Genomic DNA, 27,696 nt, shown 5'->3' on the forward strand with positions numbered 1-27,696 from the left:
CCATGTAGTTGGAAGTAAAGCACTCCTTAGCAAATATAAAAGAACAGAAATTATAACAAACTGTCTTTCAGACCACAGTGCAATCAAATTAGAACTCAGGATTAAGAAACTCGCTCAAAACCACACAACTACATGGAAAACTGAACAATTTGCTTCTGAGTGACTACTGGGTAAATAATGAAATGAAGGCAGAAATAAAGATGTTCTTTGAAACCAATGAAAACAAAAACACAATGTACCAGAATCTCTGGGACACATTTAAAGCAGTGTGTAGAGGGAAATTTTTAGCACTAAATGCCCACAAGAGAAAGCAGGAAAGATCTAAAATCGACACTCTAACATCACACCTAAAAGAATTAGAGAAGCAAGAGCAAACACATTCAAAAGCTAGCAGAAGGCAAGAAATAACTAAGATCAGAGCAGAACCAAAAGAGATAGAGACACAAAAAACCCTTCAAAAAAACAATGAATCCAGGAGCTGGTTTTTTGAAAAGATCAACAAAATTGATAGACTGCTAGCAAGACTAATAAAGAAGAAAAGAGAGAAGAATCAAATAAATGCAATAAAAAATGATAAAGAGGATATCACCACCAATCCCATAGAAATACAAACTACCACCAGAGAATACTATAAACACCTCTATGCAAATACACTAGAAAATCTAGAAGAAATGGATAAATTCCTGGACACACACACCCTCCCAAGACTAAACCAGGAAGAAGTTGAATCTCTGAATAGACCAATAACAGGCTCTGAAATTGAGGCAATAATTAATAGCCTACCAACCAAAAAAAAAGTGCAGGACTAGACAGATTCACAGCTGAATTCTACCAAAGATACAAAGAGGAGCAGGTACCATTCCTTCTGAAACTATTCCCAATCAATAGAAAAAGAGGGAATCCTCTCTAACTCATTTTATGAGGCCAACATCATCCTGATACCAAAGCCTGGCAGAGACACAACAAAAAAAGAGAATTTTAGACCAATATCCCTGATGAACATCAATGCGAAAATTCTCAATAAAATACTGGCAAACTGAATCCAGCAGCACATCAAAAGCTTATCTACCACAATCAAGTCAGCTTCATCCCTGGGATGCAAGGCTGGTTCAAAATCCACAAATCAATAAACATAATCCATCACATAAACAGAACCAATGACAAAAACCACATGATTATCTCAATAGACACAGAAAAGGCCTTCAACAAAATTCAATAGCTCTTCATGCTAAAAACTCTCAATAAACTAGGTATTCATGGACTGTATCTCAAAATAATAAGAGCTATTTATGACAAACCCAGAACCAATATCATACTGAATGGGCAAAAACTGGAAGCATTCCCTTTGAAAACCGGCACAAGACAAGGATGCCCTCTCTCACCACTCCTATTCAACATAGTGTTGGAATTTCTGGCCAGGGCAATCAGGCAAAAGAAAGAAATAAAGGACATTCAATTAGGAAATGAGGAAGTCAAATTGTCCCTGCTTGCAGATGACAGGATTGTATATTTAGAAAACCCCGTTGTCTAAGCTCAAAATCTCCTTAAGCTGATAAGCAACTTCAGCAAAGTCTCAGGATACAAAATTAATGTGCAAAAATCACAAGCATTCCTATACACCATTAACAGGCAAATAGAGAGCCAAATCATGAGTGAACTCCCATTCACAATTGCTACAAAGAGAATAAAATACCTAGGTATCCAAATTACAAGGGATCCGAAGGTCCTCTTCAAGGAGAACTACAAACCACTGCTGACGAAACAAAAGAGGACACAAACAAATGGAAGAACATTCCATGCTCAAGGATAGGAAGAATCAACATTGTAAAACTGGCCATACTGCCTAAAGTAATTTACAGATTTAATGCCATCTCCATCAAGCTACCAATGACTTTCTTCACATAATTGGAAAAAAAGGCTTTAAAGTTCATATGGAACCAAAAAAGAGCCCACATTGCCAAGGCAATTTTAAGCAAAAAGAACAAAGCTGGAGGCATCATGCTACCTGACTTCAAACTATACTACAAGGCTATAGTAACCAAAACAGCATGGTACTGGTACCAAAACAGATATATAGACCAATGGAACAGAACAGAGGCCTCAGAAATAACACTACACATCTACAACCATCTGATCTTTGACAAATGTGACAAAAACAAGCAATGGGGACAGGATTCCCTACTTAATAAATGGTGCTGAGAAAACTGGCTAGCCATATGTAGAAAGCTGAAACTGGATCCCTTCCTTACACCTTATACAAAAATTAATTCAAGATGGATTAAAGACTTAACTGTTAGACCTAAAACCATAAAAATCCTAGAAGAAAACCTAGGCAATACCATTCAGGACATAGGCATTGGCAAGGACTTCATGACTAAAACACCAAAAGCAATGGCAACAAAAGCCAAAATGGACAAATGGGATCTAATTAAACTAAAGAGCTTCTGCAAAGCAAAAGAAACTACCATCAGAATGAACAGGCAACCTACCGAATGGGATAAAATTTTTGCACTGTACCCATCTGACAAAGGGCTAATATCTAGAATCTACACAGAACTCAAACAAATTTACAAGAAGAAAACAACCCCATCAAAAAGTGGGCAAAGGATATGAACAGACAATTCTCAAAAGAAGACATCTACACAGCCAACAGACACGTGAAAAAATACTCTTCATCACTGGTCGTCAGAGAAATGCAAATCAAAACCACAATGAGATACCATCTCAAGCCAGTTAGAAAGGCAATCACTAAAAAGTGAGGAAACAACAGATGCTGGAGAAGATGTAGAAAAATGGGAGTGCTTTTACACTGTTGGTGGGAGTGTAAACTAGTTCAACCATTGTGAAAGACAGCGTGGCGATTCCTCAAGGATCTAGAACTAGAATTACTATTTGACCCTGCAATCCCCTTACTGGGTATATACCCAAAGGATTATAAATCCTGCTACTATAAAGACACATGCACACATATGTTTATTGAGGCACTATTCACAATAGCAAAGACTTGGAACCAACCCAAGTGTCCATCAATGATAGAATGGATTAAGAAAATGTGGCACACACATACCATGGAATACTACACAACCATAAAAAAGGATGAGTTCATGTCCTTGCAGGGACGTGGATGAAGCTGGAAACCATCATTCTCAACAAACTATCACAAGGACAGAAAACCAAACACCACATGTTCTCACTCATAGGTGAGAATTGAACAATGAGATCACTTGGACACAGGACGGGGAACATCACACACCAGGGCATGTCGGGGGTGGGGGGCTGGGGGAGGGATAACATTAGGAGAAATACCTAATATAAATGATGAGTTGATGGGTGCAGCAAGCCAACATGGCACATGTATACCTATGTATCAAACCTGCACGTTGTGCACATGTACCCTAGAACTTGAAGTATAATAAAGAAAAAAAAAAAGATATGACAGGCTGGGAGGAAAGGCAGGTGGGGAATTATTGTTTAATGGGCACAAAGCTTTTGTGTAGAATCATGACAAGTTTCTGGAAGTAGATAATGGCATGGTTATACAACATTGTGAATGTATTTACTGCCACTGAATTTTACAATTAAAATGGTTAAAATAGTAAACAAACAAAAAAAGTTTGAAGAAGAGAACTGTTATCACCTAAAATCTCTCTTCTCCCCAAGATAACCATGCTAACATTTTGGTGTGTTCTGTGTAGACATATAAAAATAAACTGCATTTTTAAATAAAATTGAGTCACATGATACAAGTGTTTTACTACTCTGCTTTGTTCTCTTAACATTTTATGATAAATATTTTATTGCCATTAAGAATGCTTCCAAAACACAATATTTAGCTGAACAATATTTTTTGGACATTCGGGCTATTTATAATTTTTCACTTTGATATATGGTGCTGGGATGAACAGCCTTAAACGGAAGTCTTTGATCACATTTCTGATTACTTCCTTTAGAAGATACTTAAAAGTGGAATTACTGGGACAAATGATATAAATATTTTAATGAAAATTTTTATTGCCAAATAATTTCCAGAAATTGACCAGTTTACAGTTCTATCTACATCTGTCAGTGCAGACATATTGCAAAAACAAGTCAGTATTTTTAAATGCTTTTCAGAGTAGCAGGAGGAAATGGTGTTTCATTTTTTTTTTTTACTCCTATTTTTTTGATTAATGGTTTTATTGACCAATTCTTAGTTTGTTGACCATTTGGATTTCTTCTTTTAAGAATTGCTTGTTCGTTTCGTTTGGTAATTTTTAAGTTGGTATGTTAGTCTTTTTTATTGACTTGATATAATTAGGAGCTGCTTATTTGTCATGCTCATTGCAAATATTTTTGCCTGTTTTCATTTTACTTTTTACAATGTTTTATTTTTAAAAGTCAGTCAACTTTAGCAGTGGGGGTCATTTTACTTTTAACTTGTATTATACAGGGATTTTGTAAATATAGCTGGTTTGGGGGCTTTTCTTTGTTTTACATGGTTAAATCTAACAAGTTACCTTTGTGATTCCTTCCATGATCTCATGCTTGTAAAGCTCTCTCCATCCCAAGATCAGTTACACGTGCTCTTATTTTCTTCCAGATAATTAAGAAAAGATATAAAATCACAACACATTAGTATTGCAAGAGTTGGCAAAGTCCTTCATTTCATAGATGATGAAACTCAGGCTTAAGGGGTAAAGTAACTCAAAAACCAGATCACGCAGCCAGTAAGTGGCAAAGCCAAGATTTTCCTTTTGCTTGAGGTATAATTAGCACACAATAAGATGCACACCATCTCAAGTCATCAATTTGATGGGTTTTGATAATTGCAGACACTCTTGTAATCACCACCCAAATTAAGATACAGAATATTTCCACCACCATCAGCAACCACTATCTGAGATCTTTCGCTATAGGGTATATTGCCTAGATTTGGATTTTATAAAAACGGAATCATAAAGTACTTTTTAGTGAATGTCTTCATTCACTTTGCATAATATGTTTGAGATTCAACCATGCTGTTGTGTCTATCAGCAGCTCATTCGTTTTTTATTCCTGTATAGGATTTGTATGAATCTACTATACTATGAATGTACTATATATACGAATATAATATAATATGTTTATCCATCCTCCTGTTTAGGAACACTTGGGTTGTTTCCAATTTGGGGCTATTATGAGAAAGGCAGATATGAATAAGTATTTGTTTGGACGTGAGATTTCATTTCACTTGGGAGTGAAATTGCTGGGGCCCTGAATGGATGCACATTTAACTTGATAACAAAGTAGGGCTAAGGTTTACTATCTGACCCTAGAGACCATGCCCTAAGCCACTGGACACACTGTCCCTCACAGACCCAAGCACTGAGAGATCAAGTTTAAATCCCAGCTATTCCCTTTCCTTGCTGTGAAAACTTTGGCAAGTTCCTTAACCTCTCAGTGCCTGGTTTCCTCATCGGCACAACCGCCCCACTCCAATCTCCTAGGGGTTGTTGTGAAAATTAAGAGTTAATACAAATAAAGCCCTCAGAATGAGATCTTGCACGTGGTTGATTTATTATTATTGTGTAAGAATGTCTCTACATTTAGTTTTTCAGATACTGGACTCAGAGAATGGTTCTCTTGAAAGTAGACAAGAAAGACCTCCCTGTGATGGTGGGGCCACCCTTGAAGGCTGCTTGCGGCAGAATGCTGTCCCTTCCCACAAAGTCAGCTGGACCTGCCGTGACTGTCCCAGTGCTCCAATGTGCTGCCTCAAGTGCCCCTGCTGCCTCTGCAGTGCTCATTCTCCAGGTCTTGTACTTGTCTTTGTGGAGTTCAGCACACACAGCTCTCCTGATCAGAAGGTGGCCCTAGCCAGTCCCTGAGGACTCACTGCTTTTAAATACCCCTTAGCACCTGATCAGGATCCCATACCCTGCTGTACCTCTCCTCCTTGGGGGGCCAACCAAGTTGCACAAGACTCCATTGGCTGTGGCTAATCCCTGATGATCTAGCCTGCAGTCCATCCGGAGGCAGGTCTTCGGAGAGAACGCATTCGCACCCTGGTGTAGTGCTGCTGGGACTGGATGGCAGAACACCTTTTCCAATCCTGAGTGCAGTTGTCCCTCAGAATCCTTGGGGGATTGCTTCCAGATGCTCAAGCCCCAAGTTTCAGATATCAAATTGTCTATAACCTAGGCACATCCTCCTGTAAACTATAAAAATACCTAATACAAAGCCTACACAAACGCACATGAAATCAACGTAGTTGTCAACACGCAACAAAAATTCAAGTTTTGCTCTTTGCAACTGTGAAATGTTCTTTCCCAAATATTTCAGTCCTCAGTTGGTTGAATCCATGGATGCAAAAGCCATGAATATGGAGGGTTGACAGTACTTCCTAATTCATTCCAAAATATCACCTACTTCTGCCCTTCCTCCATGCCAATCTTTCCCTCTGGATGAGAAGCTCCATAAGGTCAGAGTCTAAGACAATTTAGTGCATGGGGCCCAGGCACATCATTATGCAGGCATTCAGTAAGCATTGTTGATGGATAAGGCAAAAATACATTTATGTATAAGTATTCAATGCCTATCCTCTCCTCTCACCCTCGAAGGAGATTTCTGCCTTCCCTCATATTTCAGCTTCTGGACTTTTATTGAAAAGATCAGAAGAGGGTTGAAAAGAAGAACAGAGCTCAGAGATGCTTTTTAGATTTCTTTGGAAAATAGAAGCAAACTATTAATCTACCAACAGGAGTACTTATAATTTATAATTATGGTTATGCATATAATAGAGTATATAGTGAAAATGCAAAATCTAGCACACACTTTATCCGTGGACTCTATCCATGCACTTATCAACATGCATAAATCATGCAAAGTTCAGTTCTTAAAATTTGGAGAGTGATACATGCATACATATATATGTGGTACCATTTAAATAAAATTTGAAAAATGCAAAATGTTGCTATTATTACTATGATGCCTAGTTATGAATACATACTATGTAGAAATAGTACAAAAACATGTATATAAAATAGCATAAGAGTGATAAACACCAAATTCAGGAGGAAGGTTATCTAAGTTGGGACCAAATTGTGTAGATAAATTATTTGTGAAGAATAACTGAAAGTTTTGGAGCCACACCTGACTTGATCAGAGTTGCAGTTTAGAACGGTAAATCTTACAAGAGAAATGGAGGAAAAGTTGGTTAATTCAATATTTATCAAGAGTCCATTATCAGCCAGGTGCAGTGACTCACACCTGTAATCCCAATGTTTTGGGAGGCTAAGGCAGGAGGATCAATTGAGCCCAGGAGATTGAGACCAGCCTGGACAACATGGTGAGACTTCAACTCAACAAAAAAAATTTAAACATTAGCCAGGCATGCTAGCAAGCACCTGTCGTCCTAGCCACTCAGGAAGCTGAAAGAAGAGGATTGCTTGAGCCCAAGAGTTCAAGGCTGCAGTGAGCGATGATCATGTCACTGCATATTGCACTCCAGCCTGGGCAACAGAGTGAGGCACTATCTCAAAAAAAAACCCAGAAAAACCCATAATGTGTCAAACACTGTTACAGGCACTTGTGAACTGACAGAAACCCCTGCCCTCAGTTGCATTCTTGCTGCTTTCTAACCTTAAGGCAAAAGAGTCTGTTTCACATCTGATCTAGTGAGGGCCTAGAGCCTCAGGATTGGAAATGAGGATGGATTACCCAGGTAGAAGGCACAGCCTGCTCAAATGTGCAAGGCACTGCATCAGCCATGAAAATGAGGTGTGGCATCTCGGTGGCCTGAAGGATGGGTGTCCCTGGGTGAAACCAGGAACATGGAAGTGAGAAAGAATGAGCACTTGTTATGTGCCCAGCCCTGCAGCAGGGCCCAAGCTCTGCCGAGGTGGATGTCATGTTCTCTGCCCCCAAGCAGCTCAAATTACTTCTGACAACCATTCATTCAGCAGTTCATTCAGCAAATACTTTCTGAATAAGTGTGCGGAAATCTGTACTGGGTAACTGTCATCCTAGCAACCTAGCAAGAATGTGATCTACGGCCCCACAGCAGAATGTGGCTGTGGTTTGGGGGGGTCTGGTGCAAAGGTGAGAGGTTCCCTGACTCCAGGCAGGAAGGAGAGTGGGAGAGTTAAGATGTGCACTTGACTCTCATCCCGTTCAAGAACCTGCTCCTCTCCTCCTTAAACACTGTTCATTCCCAGGTCCTGGTCCCTCACAGGCTCAGCGTCCAGACCCACAGGCCACAGCCATAACTCTCCAAACTCAAAACATCCACTCAGGGAAGATAAATCTCTGCTTCTGGGAGGACTGTCTCTGGGAAGGAGGGTTAGAAAGGCCGCCTGAGGCAGCTGACTGTTCCTGTTGGCTGAATGTCAGTCTGGCGAAGCAGAAAGCGTCTGTCAGTGAGTCAGAGACCTGGGTTTCAGTCTCAGCTCTGCACTAAAAGCTGGGGGACCTTGTGCAACGCTTCCCTTCTGTGGGCCTCCGCTTCTTCATTGGTGTGAAGGCACACTTAGATCTCTTGGGGTCACTCCTGCTATAACCATTGTGTTTCGTTTTTGAGGGCTGCTGTAACAAAGTACCACGAGCCAGGTCGCGTAGAGCAAGAAATACATTTTGTGTAATCACTCTGGAAGTGAATAGTCTAAGAGCAAGATGACAGCAAGGCTAATTCTTTCTGAGGATTGTGTGGGAGGATCTGTTTCATGTCTCTCTCCTGGCTTCTCCTGGTTTGCTGGCATACTTTGGTGTTTCTTGGCTTAGGGACACATCACCTGGATTTCCGTCTTGATGTTCATATCATGTTCTCCCTGTATGTGTGTGTGCTGTACGTGTGTGGAAGGTGGGGGTGGTGTCTCTAACTTTTTTTTTTTTTTTTTTTTTGAGACAGTCTTGCTCTGTCACCCAGGCTGGAGTTCAGTAGCATGATTTTGGCTCACTGCAACCTCCACCTCCCAGGTCCAAGCAATTCTCCCGCCTCAGCCTCCTGAGTAGCTGGGACCGCAGGTGTACACCACCATGCCCAACTAATTTTTATATGTTTAGTAGAGATGCGGTTTCAACATGTTGCCCAGGCCAGTCCCCGACTCCTAGCCTCGAGTGATTCACCTGCCTTGACCTCCCAAATTGCTGGGATTACAAGAGTGAGCCACCACACCCAGCCTGGCGTTCTTCTTATAGGACATCAGTCATATTGGATCGGGGCCCACCCTACCTACTCCAGTATGACCTAATCCTAACTCATTATACCTACACCTATTTCCAAATAAGGTCATATTCTGAGGTATTGTGGGTTAGGAGTTCAACACACAGATTTTGTAGCAAGGACACAATTTAACCCATAATGACCATCCTGACCTTTTAATTCCTCCTCCCAGGGACCTATACGGTGACTGTAACATTTATCATTCAAACAGGGGATTTTAAGAATGAAAAGGGGAGCTATTAACAATTGTGGCAAATGACAGGTGTCACTGGGGACTGGCCCAGGTAAGCGGGGATGCTTGTCCCCTCAGAGGCCTGGAGGATCCACTGGGGCCAAACACGAGGCTGCTTGCAGGGCCAGGGGCTGCTTCCACCTCCCACAAGGTCATGGTGTGACCCAGAGGAAAACTACATCATCTCTCAAAACGAGAATGGACGGAGTGAGGGGAGAGACAGGAACGGGATAAACCACTGCCTGGAGACGTGCGGAGGGACAGGAAGAGGCTCGTGCTGGCATGTGGCACCTGGAGTTTAGTTGGAGGAAAGTCACCATTTTCAAGCAGTAGCACTTCCTGATGTGTGAGTATGGCCGCAAGTCGGGTGGGACATGCACAGTGTATGTGGGACTATAGGATGCATGGAGAAGCTCTGCATCTATCTACACCGAGTGTTTAATCCATCCTGGGGGACACTGATTCACGTGAATGATTAGAGGGCATCCTTATGCTCAGTGGAGAAGAACTGGGCTCCTTAGTGCAATCAAAGTTCAGAAAAGAAGGCATTTGGCCGGGCGCAGTGGCTCATGCCCGTAATCTCAGCACTTTGGGAGTCCAAGGTGGGTGGATCACACGGTCAGGAGTTCGAGATCAGCCTGGCCAACATGGTGAAACCCCATCTCTACTAAAAATACAAAACTTAGCTGGGTGTGGTGGTGTGCACCTGTAATCCCATCTACTTGGGAGGCTGAGGCAAGAGAATTGCTTGAACCTGGGAGGCAGATGTTGCAGAGAGCCGAGATCGTGCCACTGCACTCCAGCCTGGGCGGCAGAGCAAGACTCCGCCCCCCAAAAACAAAGAAAAGAAAAAGAAAAAGAGGCATTTGAGTGCTGTAAAGTAACTGGGAGATTTGTGCTCACAAAGGTCACTTGAGAGCAGAGGAACGAAAGTCCAGTCATGTAAGGGACAGAGTAGAGTAGCCTGAGTAAACGTGGCCTCGAAAGATGAACTGAGAAATGCTCTTTCCATCTCCATTTCCTATATTCTCGTGGGATCAGCATAATTTCTTCCTTAAATGTCTGATAGTACTCTTCAGTGAAGCCACCTGGGCCTGCAGTACTCTTTGTGGGAAAGTTTTAGATTATTAATTCAATCTCTTTCACAGATGTGAGTCAATTGCATATTTTTACTTCTTCTTGAGTCAGTTTTGGTAAGCGGATTGCTTTAGTGGACCTGTCTTTTTCATCTAGGGTATCAAATTTATTGGCATAGAATTTTTCAAAATAGTATTTCATTAATGCCTTTGGGATTCTTATGATGTCCTAGATACAGTAAACATATGGCACAGTCATGTACCACATAACATTTTAGCCAACAATGGACTGAATATGCAATGATGATCCCATAAGAGTAAAATGGAGCTGAAGAATTCTGGTCACCTAGTGAAGTCATAACCATCATAACATTGTAATGCAATTACTTTATTTTTTAATAAATTTAGTGTAGCCTAGTTTTACAGTATTTATAAAATCTATGGAAGTGCACAGTAATGTCCTCAGCCTTCTGAATAGTCCATTCTCACACTGCTATAAAGAAATACCTGAGGCCGGGCGCGGTGGCTCAAGCCTGTAATCCCAGCACTTTGGGAGGCCGAGACGGGCGGATCACGAGGTCAGGAGATCAAGACCATCCTGGCTAACACGGTGAAACCCCGTCTCTACTAAAAAATACAAAAAACTAGCCGGGCGAAGTGGCGGGTGCCTGTAGTCCCAGCTACTCGGGAGGCTGAGGCAGGAGAATGGCGTGAACCCGAGAGGAGGAGCTTGCAGTGAGCTGAGATCCGGCCACTGCACTCCAGCATGGGTGACAGAGCAAGACTCCGTCTCAAAAAAAAAAAAAAAAAAAAAAAAAGAAATACCTGAGATTTCATAATTTATAAATAAAAGAGGTAGGGATTGGCTCACAGTTCCACAGGCTGCAGAGGAAGGATAGCAGCTTTTGCTTCTGGGGAGTCCTCAGGAAACTTACAATCATGGCGGAAGGGGAAACACCCATCTCACATGGCAGAGGCAGGAGGAAAACAGAGGTGGGGGCAGGTGCCACACACTTTTAAACAACCAGGCCTCTTAAGAATTTTGTCATGAGAACAGCACCGGGGGATTGTGCTAAACCATTAGAAACCGCCCCCATGATCCAATCACCTCCCACCAGGTCCCACCTCCAGTACTGGCAATTGGACATAAAATTTGTGTGCAGACACAAATCCAAACCATGCCACCTTCACATTCACTCACCACTTACTCGCTGACTCACCAAAGCAACTTTCCATTTCACAAGCTCCATTCACAGTAAGTGTCCTGTACAGGTCTACCACTTTTGATCTTTTACACTATAGTTTTACTTTATCCTTTCTATGTTTAGATACACAAAAACTACTGTGTTACAGTAGGCTCTACCACATAGCCTAATTGTGTGGTAGGCTGTACCATCTAGGTTTGTGTATGTGCACTCTGTGATGTTTGCACAGTGATAAAATCACCTGATGACACATCTCTCAGAATGTAACCTGCTGTTAAGTGATGCATGACCACTGTCATACATGTGATCTGTCACTGACTAAAATGTTATTTGGTATGTGATGATGTTATAAATCTCGCAAAGTATTATTACAAAGGAGTCAACAATCTTTTAAAGAAATTCAAAAAGGAAGGAGAGTATCTTTTATACTTAATCAAATATTTTCTGTTTCTGGCGCTTTTCATTCCTTTGTGTATCTAATGTCTCTCTATCTGGTACCATCTTAATTCTGCGTTAAGAACTTCATTTAGCATTTCTAGTAGGGTAGGCCTCTTGGATAAAAATTCTCTCAGCTTTTGTTTGTCTAAAAAGTCTTCACTTCACCTTTTCTTATTTTTGGAAGACAGTTTTGCTTGGAATAGAACTTTTGGTCGACAAGTTTCTTTCCTTCCCTCCCTGCTCTTCAAAGACACCACTTCATTGTTTCTGACTTGTGTAGTTTCCAACACGAAAACAGCCTTAAATTTTATATTTGCTCTCCAATACATAACGTGTCTCTCTTTTTTTGTTGTTGGCTGGGTTGCTTTTTTAAAATTTTCATTTGATCACGTTTGCAGCAATTTACTTATGATGTGTCCTCAGGTGCTTTTCTTTGTATTTTCCTACTTGAAGTTCTCAGAGCTTTTTGAATCGGTGCCTTTCCAGCTTTTATAGATTTGAGCATTTTTTAGCCATCATTTCTTCAAATATTTATTCTGCCCCCTTTTCTGGGACTCTAATTACATGTATATTGACCAATTGATACTGTCCAATGTGTCACAAAATTCTGTTCATTTTCTCCTAGCAATTCATCTTTTTTGTTTTGTTTTGTTTTGTTTTGTTTCGAGACAATGTCTTGCTCTTTTGCCCAGGCTGCAGTGCAGTGGTGCAGTCTGAGCTCACTGCAACCCCTACCTCCTGGGTTCAAGTGATTCTCCTGCCTCAGCCTCTCTAGTAGCTGGGATTACAGGCACCCACCACCATGCCCAGCTAATTTTTGTATATTTAGTAGAGAGGGGGTTTCACCATGTTGGTCAGGCTGGTCTCGAACCCCTGACCTCAGGTGATCTGCCCATCTTGGGCTCCAAAAGTGTTGGGATTACAGGCGTAAGCCACCTGTAATTCCCTGCTCCTGGTGAATTTTTTATTTTAATTGAGCATTTCTATGTTTCTATCTTCATTCCTTTCTTGGCATATCAGTTATACTTCTCCTACCTTTTTTCAGTCATTGCCCTAGAATTTGCAATATACATTTAAAACTAAGCCAAGCCCACTTTCAAATAACAATATACTGCCTCATGGGTAGTGTGAGTACATTATAATAACAGAATAACCCAAAATCCTCTTATTATTCCTTGTGTCATTGCTGTCATTCATTTCATTTATATGTAAGCATACATAAGTGTGTATATATAAGTATAGTTGTCACAAGCATATATTAATATGTATGTATTCAGTTATAAATCTTATGTATATATCTTATGTACGTAATTGAAGGTACAGGTGCTGCTATTATTTTGAACAAACTGTTATGTGTTAGATCAATTAAGAATAAGAAAAATAGGCCAGGTATGGCGGCTCACACCTGTACTCCTAATACTTTGGGAGGCTGAGACAGGAGAATCGCTTGAGCCCAGGAGTTAGAGACCAGCCTGGGCAACACAGTGAGAACCCACCTCTATTTTCAGAATAATAATAATCTAAAAAAGAAAAAAATTAATAAGAAGAAAAATAAACTTTTTTATGTTGATGTTCTTCCTTTCTTTATGTAGATCTAAATTTCTGACCTATACTATTTTCCTTCTCTCTAAAGAACTTCTTTTAACATTTCTTACAAGGCAGATCTACTGGCAAATAAATTCCCTACGTTTTTGTTTGACTGAGAATATCTTTATTTTTTCTTCACTTTTGAGGATAATTTCACAGGGTACAGCATTCTAGGCTGGCGGGGTTTTTCTCCCAAACCTTTAACTATTTCATTACATTCTCATCTTGCTTGCATGGTTTCTGAGGAGAAGTTGGATGCAATTCTTAGCTTTGTATCTCTCTAGCTAAGCTGGTTTTTCCTTCTGGCTTCTTTCAGGATATTTTTCTTTATGTTTGGTTTTCTGTAGTTTGAAAATGACATGTCTAGGTGTAGTTGTTTTGGCATTTATCCTGCTTAGTGTTCTCTGAGCTTCCTGGACCTGTGGTTTGGTGTTTGACATTAATTTTGGAAAATTATTGGTCATTATTATTTTAAATATTTCTTCTGTTCCCTTTCTCTTTTTATTCTCCTTCTGGTATTCCCATTACATGTATGTTACACCTTTTGTAAGTGTCTCACAGTTCTGTTTCTTTTTTTCAGTCTCTGTTCTCTTTGCTTTTCAGTTTTAGAGGTTTCTATTGATCTATCCACAAGCTCAGAGATTCTTTCCTCAGCTATGTCCAGTCTACTAAGAAATCCATCAAAGGACTTGTCCATTCTTCCTTTCTCTCACAGTATTATTGACCTATGGCATTTCCTTTTGGTTTTTCCCCTTAGGATTTCCATCTCTCTGCTTATATTACCTATCTGTTCCTGCATGCTGTCTACTCTATCCATTATGACCCTTAGCATATTAATAGGAGTTGTTTTAAGTCTCCTGTCCTAATTCTAATATCCCTACCACGTCTGGTTCTAATGCTTGCTCTGTCTCTTCAAACGGTGTCTTTTGTTCTTTAGTATGCCTTGTAATTTTTTCTTTACAGCTAGACATGATGTAGTGGGTTAAAGGAAATGCAGTAAATAGACCCTTAGTAATGTGGCGGTAAGGCGTATGTGTAGAGGGGGAATAAGCATTCTATATTTCTATGATGAGGTTTCTGTCTCTTAGTGAGTCTGTGCCTCTGGACTGTGAACTCCACAATTTTTCTCCACCTTAGGTTGGACAGGATGACTAGAGTAGCTGAAGTTGTGTTATTTCCCCTCTCCTACATAGAAGGGTAGGACTGGCTGGATTTGGGCATTTCCTTCCTCCCTCCCAGGTCATTAGGCTCTGATAAAATTCCAGCAGGTTAGACTCTAGTTAACTAATTTCTCCCGACAGCAGACTTTGTTAAGACAGTGTTCTGGCATATTTCAAAATGGCTCCTTTCTCTCTCCCATCCTGCTGAAAGCGTGATGAGATTTTTCTCCAGTATTTACTTTGAGAACCTGGTTGATATCCTGAAGACAAAACTCACATAAGTGTGGGGGGTCTCCTAAGACTGGGTCTCCCTAGAGCTTTTAAGTCTCAGATTTGTCCCTACCCAGACTCCAGCAGCTTGTCAATTACAGTTCTGGTTTTCCCAGGCAGCAGTGGTTCCTGCAGAGGTTGCTGCTCTAATGTACTGTGATTCTCTGTATTTGTTTGTCTGTCTCTTTAATTTAGGGAGGAGTAGTTTGCCCTATGACCTCATTTCTCTTACGCATCTAAGAAGAATGGTTGATTTTTCAGTTTGTTCAGCTCTTATTGTTAGGACAGAGTGGCAACTTCTAAGTTCCTTATATGGAGAACAGAAAACCAGGAGTTGCATTTTTCATTTCAGATATTACATTTTTCCACTCTAGAATTTGTTTGATTTTTTTTATATCTTCTATTTCTCTCTCCATTATCTTCATATTTTCCACTAGATTTTTAAGCATATTTATAATGGGTTTTTTAAAATAAATTTTTATTTTAGAATAATTTTAGATTTGTAGGAAAGTTGTAAAGGTAATATAAAGTTATTGTACACCATTCCCTAGATTCCCTTAATGTTAACATCTTGCATGACTATGGCACATCTGTTAAAAGTATGTGTTTTAGCCGAGCACAGTGGCTCACGCCTGTAATCCCAGCACTTTGGGAGGCCGAGGCCGGCAGATCACTTGAGGTCGGGAGTTCGAGATCAGCCTGGCCAACATCGTGAAACCCCATCTTTATTAAAAATACAAAACTTAGCTGGATGTGGTGGCACACATCTATAATTCCAGCTACTTGGGAGGCTGAGGTGGGAGAATTGCTTGAACCCAGGAGGTAGAGGTTGCAGTGACTTGCCACTGCAGTCTAGCCTGGGCGATACAGTGAGACCCTGTCTAGAAAAAAAAACAAAACAAAAGTATGTGTTGTGAGTTAAACTGAATTCCCCAAAAAAGATATTGAAGTCCTAACCCCTGGTACCTGTGAATGTGACCTTATTTGCAAATAGGGTTTTTGTAGATGTCATTAGTTAGGTTAAGGTGAGGTCATACATACTAGAGTACAGTGGACCCTAACTCCAGTATGACTGGAATCCTTATAAGAAGAGACACACAACAAGAAGGCTGTGTTATGAAGGAGGCATAGACTGGAGTGATGCATCCACAAGCCAAGGAATTCCAGGGTTCGCCAGTGACTACCAGAAGGCAGAGAGAGGCCGGAATGATTTCTCCCTAAAGCCCTTCAGAAAAAGCACCATCCTGCCAACATCTTCCTAACAGACTCAAGACTCCAGAACTGTGAGAAATACATTTCTATTATTTTAAGCCACTCTGTTTCTAATACTTTGTTACACAGTCCTAGAAAATTAATACAAGGAAGATACTAACATTGGTACATTACTATACAGCAAATTACAGACTTTGTTCTTTTCACCACTTTTCCCCTTAATGTCCTTTTTCTGTTCTAGAATCCAGTCCAGGAGACTGTGTTTGCATTTAGACACTGCATTTATCCTGTCTCCTCTGGACTGGGACACTTTCCAAACTTTGCTTTCCATGATCTTAAAAGTACTGGTCAGCATTTTGTACGTGCTTCTCAGTTAGAGTTTCTTTGATATTTTTCCTCATGTTAGGCTAGAGATATATGGGGTTGGGTTTTTTAAAAAAAATACCAGAGAGGTGAAGTGCCCTCTTACAACATCATATAGGGGATACATGATATTAACCAGATATATCAGCAGGTATATAAACTTTGATCAACTGGTGAAGATTATATCTGTCAGATCTCTGGCTGTGAAGTTACCATTTTCCCCTTCCATCCTCTATTCCTTGCAAGTGAGTCACTAAGTCCAGTCACACTCAAGCGGATGGAAATAGGGAAAATTAAATTTCTTTTCTGCTAATTCCACATGTCTGTCATTTCTAGGTTTCTTTTGACTACTTTTTTCTCTCCTGGCTATGGGTCACATTTTTCCTGCTTCTTTGCAAATCTAGTGATTTTGTGAATGTTACATTCTTGAATGTCAGATTTTGTTGCATTTCTTTCAAGAGTGTTGGACTTTATTCTGGCTTTCAGGTAAGTTATTCACACATCAGTTGAATAGTTTGGGCTTTAAAAAAAAGAAAACCTTTTTATCAGGTAGGAGGTCTAGAGAAGTGTTACTCTAGATTAGTTAAGTACCACTCCCAAGATGTATACCTTCTGCGGCTGTTCTAGTATTAAACTAGGCTTCTCCAAGCTACCTGGTGGAATTGAATGAGTCCCAGTCCTGTGTAAGCTCTGGAGATCTCTTGGCCAGCAGCCTCTCAGCAATTGTTCTTTCCCTAGTGGTTGTTCTTTGCCCAATCTCAAGGATGCCATCCTGCTCAGCCCCAGACTCAAGAGGACCCCTCTGCACATTTCTGGAGTCACTTTCTGAGTAGTTTATTCATCTCTATTCTCTGCCTCCAAAGTCCCAGCTCCCTCAGCCTCCAGAACTCCAATCTCTGCCTCAACAAGACCACTGGGGATTCACTCTCCCTGCACCCTCATTCAGAAATCCCCCACAAGCAAAGAGTCAGGGAAATTATAGGGCTTACTTGCTTCATTTTCCTTCTCCCAGCAACCACAGTCTCAGGCTACCCACTACCCAGTGTCTGACAATTGTCATTGCACATGTCTTTCTTGTCCAGTTTTTCAGCTGTGCATGACAGGGAGACAACTGCAGATGCTGTTACCACTCATGGCAGGGGTGCTTCTAAGTTTCTTTCTTCCTTTCTTTCTTCCTTCCTTTCTTTCTTTCTTTTTTTTTTTTTTTTTTTTTTTTTTTTTTTTTTTTTTTTTTTTTTTTGGCAGAGTTTCACTCTTGTTGCCCAGGCTGGAGTGTGCAATGGTGCAATCTTGGCTCACTGCAACCTCTGCCTGCTGGGTTCAAGCGATTCTTCTACCTCAGCCTTCCAAGTAACTGAAGTTTCCATAGTTCTTCTCTGCCCTCCAGTCCCTGAGAGGAGTAACCGCTTGCTATAGTCCCTGCCTTGTAATACCTTAGGAGTCGGTTGAGCCTTTTCAGTTTTCCAATACAACTAGAGAGCTGTGTCGCTAACAGGGATTTACACTGCGCTCTCTCCACAGTAGTAATGTGTGTTTCCATCTCCCATGAGGACTGCCCACCTTCCTTCAGTGTAAAAGAGAGAGATGGAGCGGAGGGCTGGTGGTTTGGTGACAGGTGATATGGATGTTCACCTTTTTCTGCCAAAAGCAAAGGGGCCTACAACTAGAGGGGAGGCCCAGGAAGAGTTCCCAGGGGAGCCCACAAGGTGTTCCCTGGAGTTGAGAGGCCCCAGGTCAGGTGTCCAACCTTTACAGGAGAGCCAGACGGCCAAAGCATGGGTTGCTATGTGGAAGGGCCAGCGATGAGAGGGTTGTCCTGGAGTGCCTGCCAGGGACTGGCAGGGCCACAGAGCCAGGTGCTTCCTCTGGGTAAGCCATGCTAGCCAGGCACGGTGGCTCATGCCTGCAATCCCAGCACTTTGGGAGGCCAAGTCAGGAGGAGCAATTGAGGGCAGGAGTTTGAGACCAGCCAGGGCCATATAGCAAGACCCTGTCTCTACAAGATATAAAAATAAATTAGCTGGGCCTAATGGGCTTAATGGTGCCTGCCTGTGGTCCCAGCCACTCAGGAGGCTGAGGCAGAAGGATCACTTGAACCAAGGAGATCAAGGCTGCAGTGAACCATGACCTCAGCACTGCACTCTAGCCTGGGTGACAGAGTAAGACCCTGTTTCAAAAATAAAATAAAATAAAATGAAAAATAAAGGCCGTGTTCACAAGAGCACCCTCCAGGACCAGATAGCCCCAGCAGACAGGTACAGGCCGGGCCTCCAGGAGCAGGAACTGAGGGAACAGTGTCACATGGAAGATGGGAGGTCCCCAAGGGGAGGGGAGAGAGTGTCCAATAATTCCTAGAAGTCCCCAGAGAGAAAGCATCGCCTTGGGCACCAACCGGCCCAGTTAGAAGGCACCTACTCAGTTCCTATGGCCAGCCAGGGATGACCACTTCACCCCTTTATGGCTCCCCACCTCCCTCTCACCCACCTCCCAACAAGCAGGAGAGCCAGCAGCCGCTGTTGAACTAAGTCTGGTCTGAAACTGCCTCTTTGACTATTTTAAGTTTGGCCTCAAGTTCTTTCAGTGCATAGTGAGCTGTAAGCTACCTGGAGGCTAAACAGACTGCAGCCTACTCTTGTGCCAATCACTGAGTTTCTGGCAGTTGAAGGCGGCCAACTGTTCAGACTCTGTTCACATAAGGCAAGTGCCCAGCTGCAATCACCCTGCTGTGTCTGCACCTCACTTCTGTGTTCTGGTCCTCACTTTCCCTTCTTTGTCCATAAACTTTCTTCCACCACATGGCTATGTTGGAGCTTCTCGGAACCTATTCTGCTCCCGGGTCGGCCCAATGTGTGAATCATTCTTTGTTCAATTAAAGTCTGTTCAATTTAATGTTTTTTTAAAAAAATTTAATGTTGTTCAAATTTACAAGAAAAAACCAAACCACCCCATCAAAAAGTGGGAAAGGATATGAACAGACATTTCTCAAAAGAAGACATTCATACAGCCAACAGGCACATGAAAAAATGCTCGTCATCACTGGCCATCAGAGAAATGCAAATCAAAACCATAATGAGATACCATCTCACACCAGTTAGAATGGCAATCATTAAAAAGTCAGGAAACAACAGGTGCTGGAGAGGATGTGGAGAAATAGGAACACTTTTACACTGTTAGTGGGATTGTAAACAAGTTCAACCATTGTGGAAAACAGTCTGGCGATTCCTCAAGGATCTAGAACTAGAAATACCATATGACCCAGCCATCCCATTACTGGGTATATACCCAAAGGATTATAAATCATGCTGCTATAAAGACACATGCACACGTATGTTTATTGCAGCACTATTCACAATAGCAAAGACTTGGAATCAACCCAAAAGTCCATCAGTGACTGACTGGATTAAGAAAATGTGGCAGATATACACCATGGAACACTATGCAGCCATAAAAAAGGATGAGTTCGTGTCCTTTGTAGGGACATGGATGCAGCTGGAAACCATCATTCTCAGCAAACTATCGCAAGAATAGAAAACCAAACACCACATGTTCTCACTTATAGGTCGGAATTGAACAATGAGATCACTTGGACTCTGGAAGGGGAACATCACACACTGGGGCCTATTATGGGGAGGGGAGGAAGGGAGAGGGATGGCATCGGGAGTTATACCTGATGTAAATGACGAGTTGATTGGTGCTGACGAGTTGATGGGTGCAGCACACCAACATGGCACAAGTATACATATGTAACAAACCTGCATGTTGTGCACATGTACCCTAGAACTTAAAGTATAATAAAAAAAAAATTTAATGTTGTTTAAGGTTTTTCTTTTATCACGGAGGAGGAAGAGGCATGGAGAGGGAAAAGACATACCCCTTCCTCTACTGTAGGTTTAGGAGGCTGTGGGGCAGGGGGAGTGGAAAGTTTAACTTCAATAAGAACGTTAAGGCCGGGTGCGGTGGCTCGTGCCTGGAATCCCAGCACTTTGGGAGGCTGGGGCGTGCAGATCACTTGAGGCCAGAAGTTCAAGACCAGCCATGACCAACATGGTAAAACTCTGTCTCTACTAAAAATACAAAAATAAACCAGGCATGGTGGTGCACACCTGTGGTCCCAGCTACTCAGGAGGCTGAGGCAGGAGAATCACTTGAAACTGGGAGGAGGAAGTTGCAGTAAGCCAAGATGGCGCCACTATACTCCAGCCTGGGTAACAGAGTGAGACTCTGTCTCAAACAAAAACTAAAATAAAATAAAATAAAAACATTTTAAAACTCCCTTAGATTAGTCTAGACTATTTGGCACAGGAAGATGAGACGGTGTCTTAGTACCCGCAAAGGACCAGAAAGCAATGGAATCTAAATGAGGCCCCCAGGACAGGGATCCAATGGAGCAGGCGGGAAAGGCAATCAGGTGGAAAATAGAAAACTATTTCATTATTTCAGCCCCAGCCTAACTCCTTCAGTAAACCAGTTACAAATATTAGACGCATAAAAATCTTCATAGGAAAAGAGATGGAAGCCCAGAGTCCTGGACAAAGAGCAGGTTGCTGCTCTAACTTCCCTCAGTGCCCCGCCACCCTGTGGCTTCCCCTCCCGGCCACCCTTAGTTCCCCTGCACCCCACCCCATGGCTTCCCCTGCAGGCTGCTCTGTCTTTTCTGAGTCCCCCACCCCATGGCCTCACCTGCAGGCTGGTGGCAGTCCTCAGCTCTAGACCTTCCCCATGACCCAAGGGTACTCTCAGGGTGGAGCCAGAAACACCAGCCCTAGCTCCCACACATACCTGAAGACCTGTGTCCCTGCCTAACCATGTGGGATCCCAGCACAGGTATGTAGATATGACAGGCACCTGCACTCCAGCTGGAGAGAAGAAATAGATCAGGTGTCAGTCAGCAGCCCTCAGCAAAGCATATGAGGCTAGAGCACGCGTCACCCTGGGAAAATGGAGCCTCTTCCATGAAGAACATCTTCTCAAACCACCTCTCAGGAAAGACCAGTTGTTTTTCTGTCCAATCTGTCACAGATCTATATTTTGTAAAGTGCAATACAAATGAGTTATTAGGAGAACTTGAATAAAAACAAAGCACACAAAATGCAAGCTGAAAATGTGTATTATTAGATTGGATGGACATAAAATTACTCCATCAAATAACCATTTCTGTACTTATTTCTTCATGGACCAGGCACAGCCAGTTCACGGACCACGCTGTGAGCAGCCCCAGCCCAGCCAGGGACTGTTCATGGCAGCCAGCCCTGGCCACTGCACTGCCCAGGAGACCGGTCATGAAAACTTGCAGGCTATTTGGCAGACCTAGGCCATGCCTTTCGTGTCTCCCTGCTGGCCTCTCCAGCCTCCTTAAAGCCACTTCTGATTAGAGCAGTCCCCCTGGCATCAGCCGTCAGCAGACCGCCCAGCATGGATCCACGTCCTCCTTCTCTGACTGCTGTGCCCTCTTCCTGACCTCGCGTATCCAGTCCTGACCACTCTCAGGCTCCACTTCACTGCTCCACCTTGTGAGTCCTCCCGATACCGTCACTCTGAGGATTTTCAGGGGAGTTCATCCACCCTTCTCTTATTTCTCATTTCACTTCCTACTCAGCACTGGGGTTCTTACACCAACCTCTTACCTTCCCTGTGAGATTGTAAAATCCTTGGAGGTAGAATTCATTTCTGACTTATCTTTGCATCCTTCATAAGAGTTGGTACAGTGGCTACTGTCCAACCACTGACTTTTATTAATGATTGAAAACAGTAAGGCCAGTCGCAGTGGCTCACGCCTGTGATCTCAATACTTAGGGAGGCCAAGGTGGGAGGTCAGGCATTTGAGAACAGCCTGGTCAACACAGGGAAACCCCATCTCTACCAAAAAATACAACAATTAGCCAGATGTGGTGGTGTGTGCCTGTAGTCCCAGCTATTCTGGAGGCTGAGGCAGGAGAATCACTTGAACCCACGAGGCAGAGGCTGCAGTGAGCTGAGATCACACCACTGCACTCCAGCCTGGGTGACAGAGTGAGACCCTGTCTCAAATTTAAAAAAAAAAAAAATATGTATATATATATATGTAACTCTCCCTGAGTCTGGATGGAGTCATTTGGACAGAGATAAGCAGCTGTTTGTCTGTTCTTCCTACCTCGAGTGCCAGTAAGGCCCAGACCCTGAAGGCCCCCAGCCCGGGAAGTTCCCTCAGCACTGGGGAAAAGGGTCGGTTGCTAAGTGGACACTTTGACTTGCTCTGTGCCTCTCTGAGCCCTTCAGAAAATGAGGACACCAGCTGTCCCCTGTCTCAGTTGAGCAGGACGTCTCCTTTCATTTCTCCTGGGCCTCTTACTCCCTAGCAGGGTGTCAGAGCCCACTGCCAGTTGTCCCAGGATGGGGAAGTGGCCCCGACAGATGGAAGATAGCTCAGGGCTGTGTGAAGGGAAACGGCTTTTGTTTCAGCCCCCGGTGTGTGTGGCAGGCACGAGGCATGATGACAGGGTGATGAGCTGTGGAAGGAATGCACCACAAGGCTGGAACACAATCGTGCTTTGTTTGTGTTCCTGCATCTGAGAATGCCCCTGGACTGATGGCAGCGACCAGGCCCAATGTGCCACATTTCATCCTACAGGCGCCAATCCACACCCCCCGCCCCCACAGCAGAGAGATGGCTCTTCCTGCAATCCAGCCGTGATGCGCCTGCTGTAAATCAGCGTGGCTCCCCCCAAGTCAAAGGCCATCTGAACAAGGTGACAGAGAAATGCAAGGAGGACGGACAGCGTCATCTGGCTCTGGCTTGGAGGAGGAGACAGCCTGGCCTCCCACAGCCGGGACAGGTTCCCTGTGTGCAGCGCCGCCTGCGAGAGGGTCCCCAGTGTGAACTCCTGCTGTATCACCCCTCAAAACCGGAGTCCTGTGCCAAGGACGGTATCTTTAGCTATGAAGGGGAGTCAAGAAAGAGAGAAAAATGAGGAGAAAGCAAGAAAAACAGAAAGAATGAGGACAGGGGGATAGAAGGAGGCAGAAGGGGAGAAATGAAGGAAGAAGATTTTTAAAAATTAAAAAAAAAGAATGGACACAGCAAACCACCATGGCACATGTATACCTATGTAACAAACCTGCACGTTCTGTACATGTATCCCAGAACTTAAAGTAAAATTAAAATAAAAAAAAAAAGAGTGTGCGCAGGGTGCCTCCTTTTTACAAAACCGTCAGAAAAAAAAAAAAAAGGTATGGACAAGAAAGAAAAGACGGGAAAAAGTAAGGACGTTTTTAAAAGGGGGAGAATAGACAGCAAATAAGAAACGATGTTGGCAGTAACGGCTTTTGAGACCGTCACTGATTGATAGAAAATATTTCTTAGATAGGTTTCCCCTACAGGAGAGGACTCTTGGTCCTAGCTCCCTCCTCTCATGCTGGCCAGGAGCAGGGCTGCAGAGGAAGCTGTGAGTTTCTCAGAGAAACTCTTCCTTCTAGGCAGCCAAAGTCCTGGGAGAACCAAGAAAGCGAATTCCAAGTTCCACTCTATCCCACAGGGAGGCTGCAAAGTGGTGTCATCTCTCAGACGAAGTCAGCTGAGCTGGCTGGAAAGTGTGTAAGTGTGTGTGTGTGTGTGTGTGTATGTGTGTGTGTACGCACGTGCTTGCAGCTTGTCTGCCAGAGTTGGAAAATCAGAGGTCTGATCACTTTTGACTCTGGTGTAGGTGTTTTCCTCTTGTAATCCTCAGTGCAGTGAGCAGAAGGTGGTTAAAAACACACTCTGTGAAGTTTTTTTTCCATTAGGAGGTCACTAAACTGCATAACTCAGAAATAAGGTTCTGCTGCACACATAGCTTTCAACTTACATATTCCTGGACTTTGGATATCTTTTGTCCCATAAATGAGAGAAGTAACAATATTTTTAAATTATTTTTAATTTTTAATTGTGGTAAAATACATATAACATAAAATGTACCATCTTAACCACTTTAAGTGTACGGTTCTGTGGCATTAAGTACATTCACGTTATTGTGCAACCATCACCACTGTCCCTCCACAGAACTCTTGTAAAACTGACACTCTCTACCCATTAAACAATAACTCCTCATTTCTCCTTTCCCCAGCCCCTGGCAACCTTCAACCTATTTTCTGTCTCTTTGACTTTGACTAACGCAGATACCTCACGTAAGTGTAATTATATAGTATTTGTCTTTTTGAGACTGGCTTATTTCACTTAACATCATGTCCTCAAGGTGCATCCACATTGTAGCATGTCAGAATTTCCTTCATTCTTGGAAAAAGTGAATACTATTGTGTAGCACGTATAGAGCACATTTTGTTTTCCCACTCATCTACCTTTTGGCTATTATGATTAATGCTGCTATGAACATAGATGTACAAATAACTCTTTGAGTCCCTGATTTCAGTTATTTTAGGTATACACTCAGAAGTGGAAACTGCTATACTGTTTTCCACAGTAACTGCAGTGTTTTACATTCCCACCAACAGTGCACAAGGGTTCCAATCAATTTCTCCACATCCTTGCCAACACTTGTTTTTTTCCATTGTTTATTTTAAGAGATTGGGTCTTGCTATGTTGCCCAGGCTGGCCTCGAATTTCAGGACTCAAGTGATCCTCCTCCCTTGGCCTCCTTAGTAGCTGGGATTATAGGCATATGCCACCACACCCAGCTAATTTCTGTTTTTGATAGTAGCCATGTAAATGGGAAGGAAGTAATATCCCATTGTGGTTTTGGTTTGCATTTCTCTACTGATTAGTAATGTTGAACATCTTTTACTTGTTTATCTGCCATTTGTATATCTTCTTTAGAGAATTGTCTATTCAGGTCCTTTGTGAATTGTTTAATCAGGTCATTTGGTTTTTGTTGTTGTAGAGTTGTAGGAGTTCTTTATGTAGTCTGGGTATTAATCCCTTATGAAATGTATGATTTTCAAATATTTTCTCCCATGCTGTGGGTTGCCTTTTCACTCTGTTGATTGTGTCCTTTGATGCAAGGAAGCAGTATTTTAAGTCAACTGCAATACTATGGCACTTCTTAAGATGCCACTAAATGTGAGAAAGAGGCCAGGCGTGGTGGCTCGTGCCTGTAATCCCAGCATTTTGGGAGGCCGAGGCAGTTGGATCACAAGGTCAAGAGACCAAGATCATCCTGGCCAACATGGTGAAACCCCATCTCTACTAAAAATACAAAAATTAGCTGGACATGGAGGTGTGTGCCTGTTGTCCCAGCTACTCGGGAGGCTGAGGCAGGAGAATCACTTGAACCCAGGAGGCGGAGGTTGCAGTGAGCCGAGATCGTGCCACTGCACTCCAGCCTGGCAACAGAGCGAGACTCTGTCTCAAACAAACAAAAAAATTGAGAAACAACAGGATAAAACCATGCCCTGAAGACTATAAAGTGTGTACACCCCCATCCACCAGTATTTCAGCCTAGCCTCACCGGAGCTCATTGACCAAGTTAGGACAAAATCCACCTCTTCTGTTCCCTTCCCTATCACAGTCTGTATGTGAGGTTCCCAGAAATTCCTTCTTTGCAGATCTATGGCTTTTTTGTTGTTTCGTTGTCTGGTTGGGTTTTGTTTTGATGTTGGTGGTGTTTTGGTTTGTATCTCTGCCTTCTGACTATGGTTTTTCAAGTCCTGCAGCAAGGAATCTTGCAGAATTAACTTCACATAAAAGATTCAAATGAACAACTTATTCAGAAGAAAACATCCCAGGTTTGCTGGCCGGCTCAGCTCTCCACACTTTGCACTGGCAGGGATCATTCTAAAAAGTGATCCCAAGGGGAGTGAGCCAGATGCAGACATTTAACTGTTCTGCAAGATAAGGACTTGAAAGCATCTTATAAGTGAGCGCTCAGCATTCAAGGTCCTGGCTCTAAGTTTTATGAGCCCTAATTCTGATCCAGTGTCAGCCGCTGGATTCTCAGCCAAAGAAATACTGGAAAACCAGCTTTTCTTCAATTTCATTCGTATGTCAGCCGCTGATGGACATCGTCTGTGAAGCCAGACCAACCTTTAAAACATCCAAATATACTGGAATGAGTGCATCATTTTCCTTTAGTAATGGAAAAGCAAAGCTAGTTTAATGGAAGACGACGTCAACCCAATAGTGTCAACAGGGGGTGGGGGAGAGGCTCCCAGGCAGGGACAGGAAAGGTCCTGGAGTGCTGCCCAACTCTCTCCACTTTAAAGTCACTTGCCTTTCCCCAGGGAGCCCCACCAGGCCATGCTCTGCCACATTCTGAAGTCCAATTGGTTCATTTCATTCCTCTTCTTTCTTAACCACCCCGTACAAGTTTCTTGAATTTAAGGCAAGTGCCAGGCACTGTACTAAGGTCAATGGCAGTGGGGAGGGAGACACAGAGCTCATATTACACATGGCAGCCGCCCTCATGGTGCTGACAGACAAGTGGAAGCGATGAAGGGACGTTCAAGAAAAAGAGTGATCAATACAAGCCGGGCGGGGAGTGGTTTACATCTGTAATCCCAGCACTTTGGGAGGCCGAGGCAGGCCTCACCTGAGGTCAGGAGTTCGAGACCAGCCTGGGCAACATGGTGAAAACCCTTCTCTACTAAAAATACAAAAAATTAGACAGGTGTGGTGGCGGGCTCCTGTAATCCCAGCTACTCTCAGGAGGCTGAGGCAGGAGAATCGCTTGAACCTGGGAGGCAGAGGTTGCAGTGAGCCGAGATCAGGCCACTGCACTCCAGCCTGGGCAACAGAGTGAGACTCCGTCTCAAAAAAAAAAAAAAAAAAAAAAAAAGGGTGATCAATACAAAGCAGACTTGGTACCACAGTTTAACATTCCACTCGACCCCAAGTATGGTAGGGGCTTCCAGCAGAGGGGCCAGTGAGGAGGGGCAGTCCCAGTGGTCTGGCATTGGAGCCACATTGTACACACAGACACCAACGTAAACACAAGCACACATCGCAATGCCAGCACCCACACACGTTGACACTGATATGCACCCACACGCATAAACACGCACCCTAAAA

Source organism: Theropithecus gelada, chromosome 8 (assembly GCF_003255815.1).
Source record: "Theropithecus gelada isolate Dixy chromosome 8, Tgel_1.0, whole genome shotgun sequence".
Taxonomy (NCBI): Eukaryota; Metazoa; Chordata; class Mammalia; order Primates; family Cercopithecidae; genus Theropithecus; species Theropithecus gelada.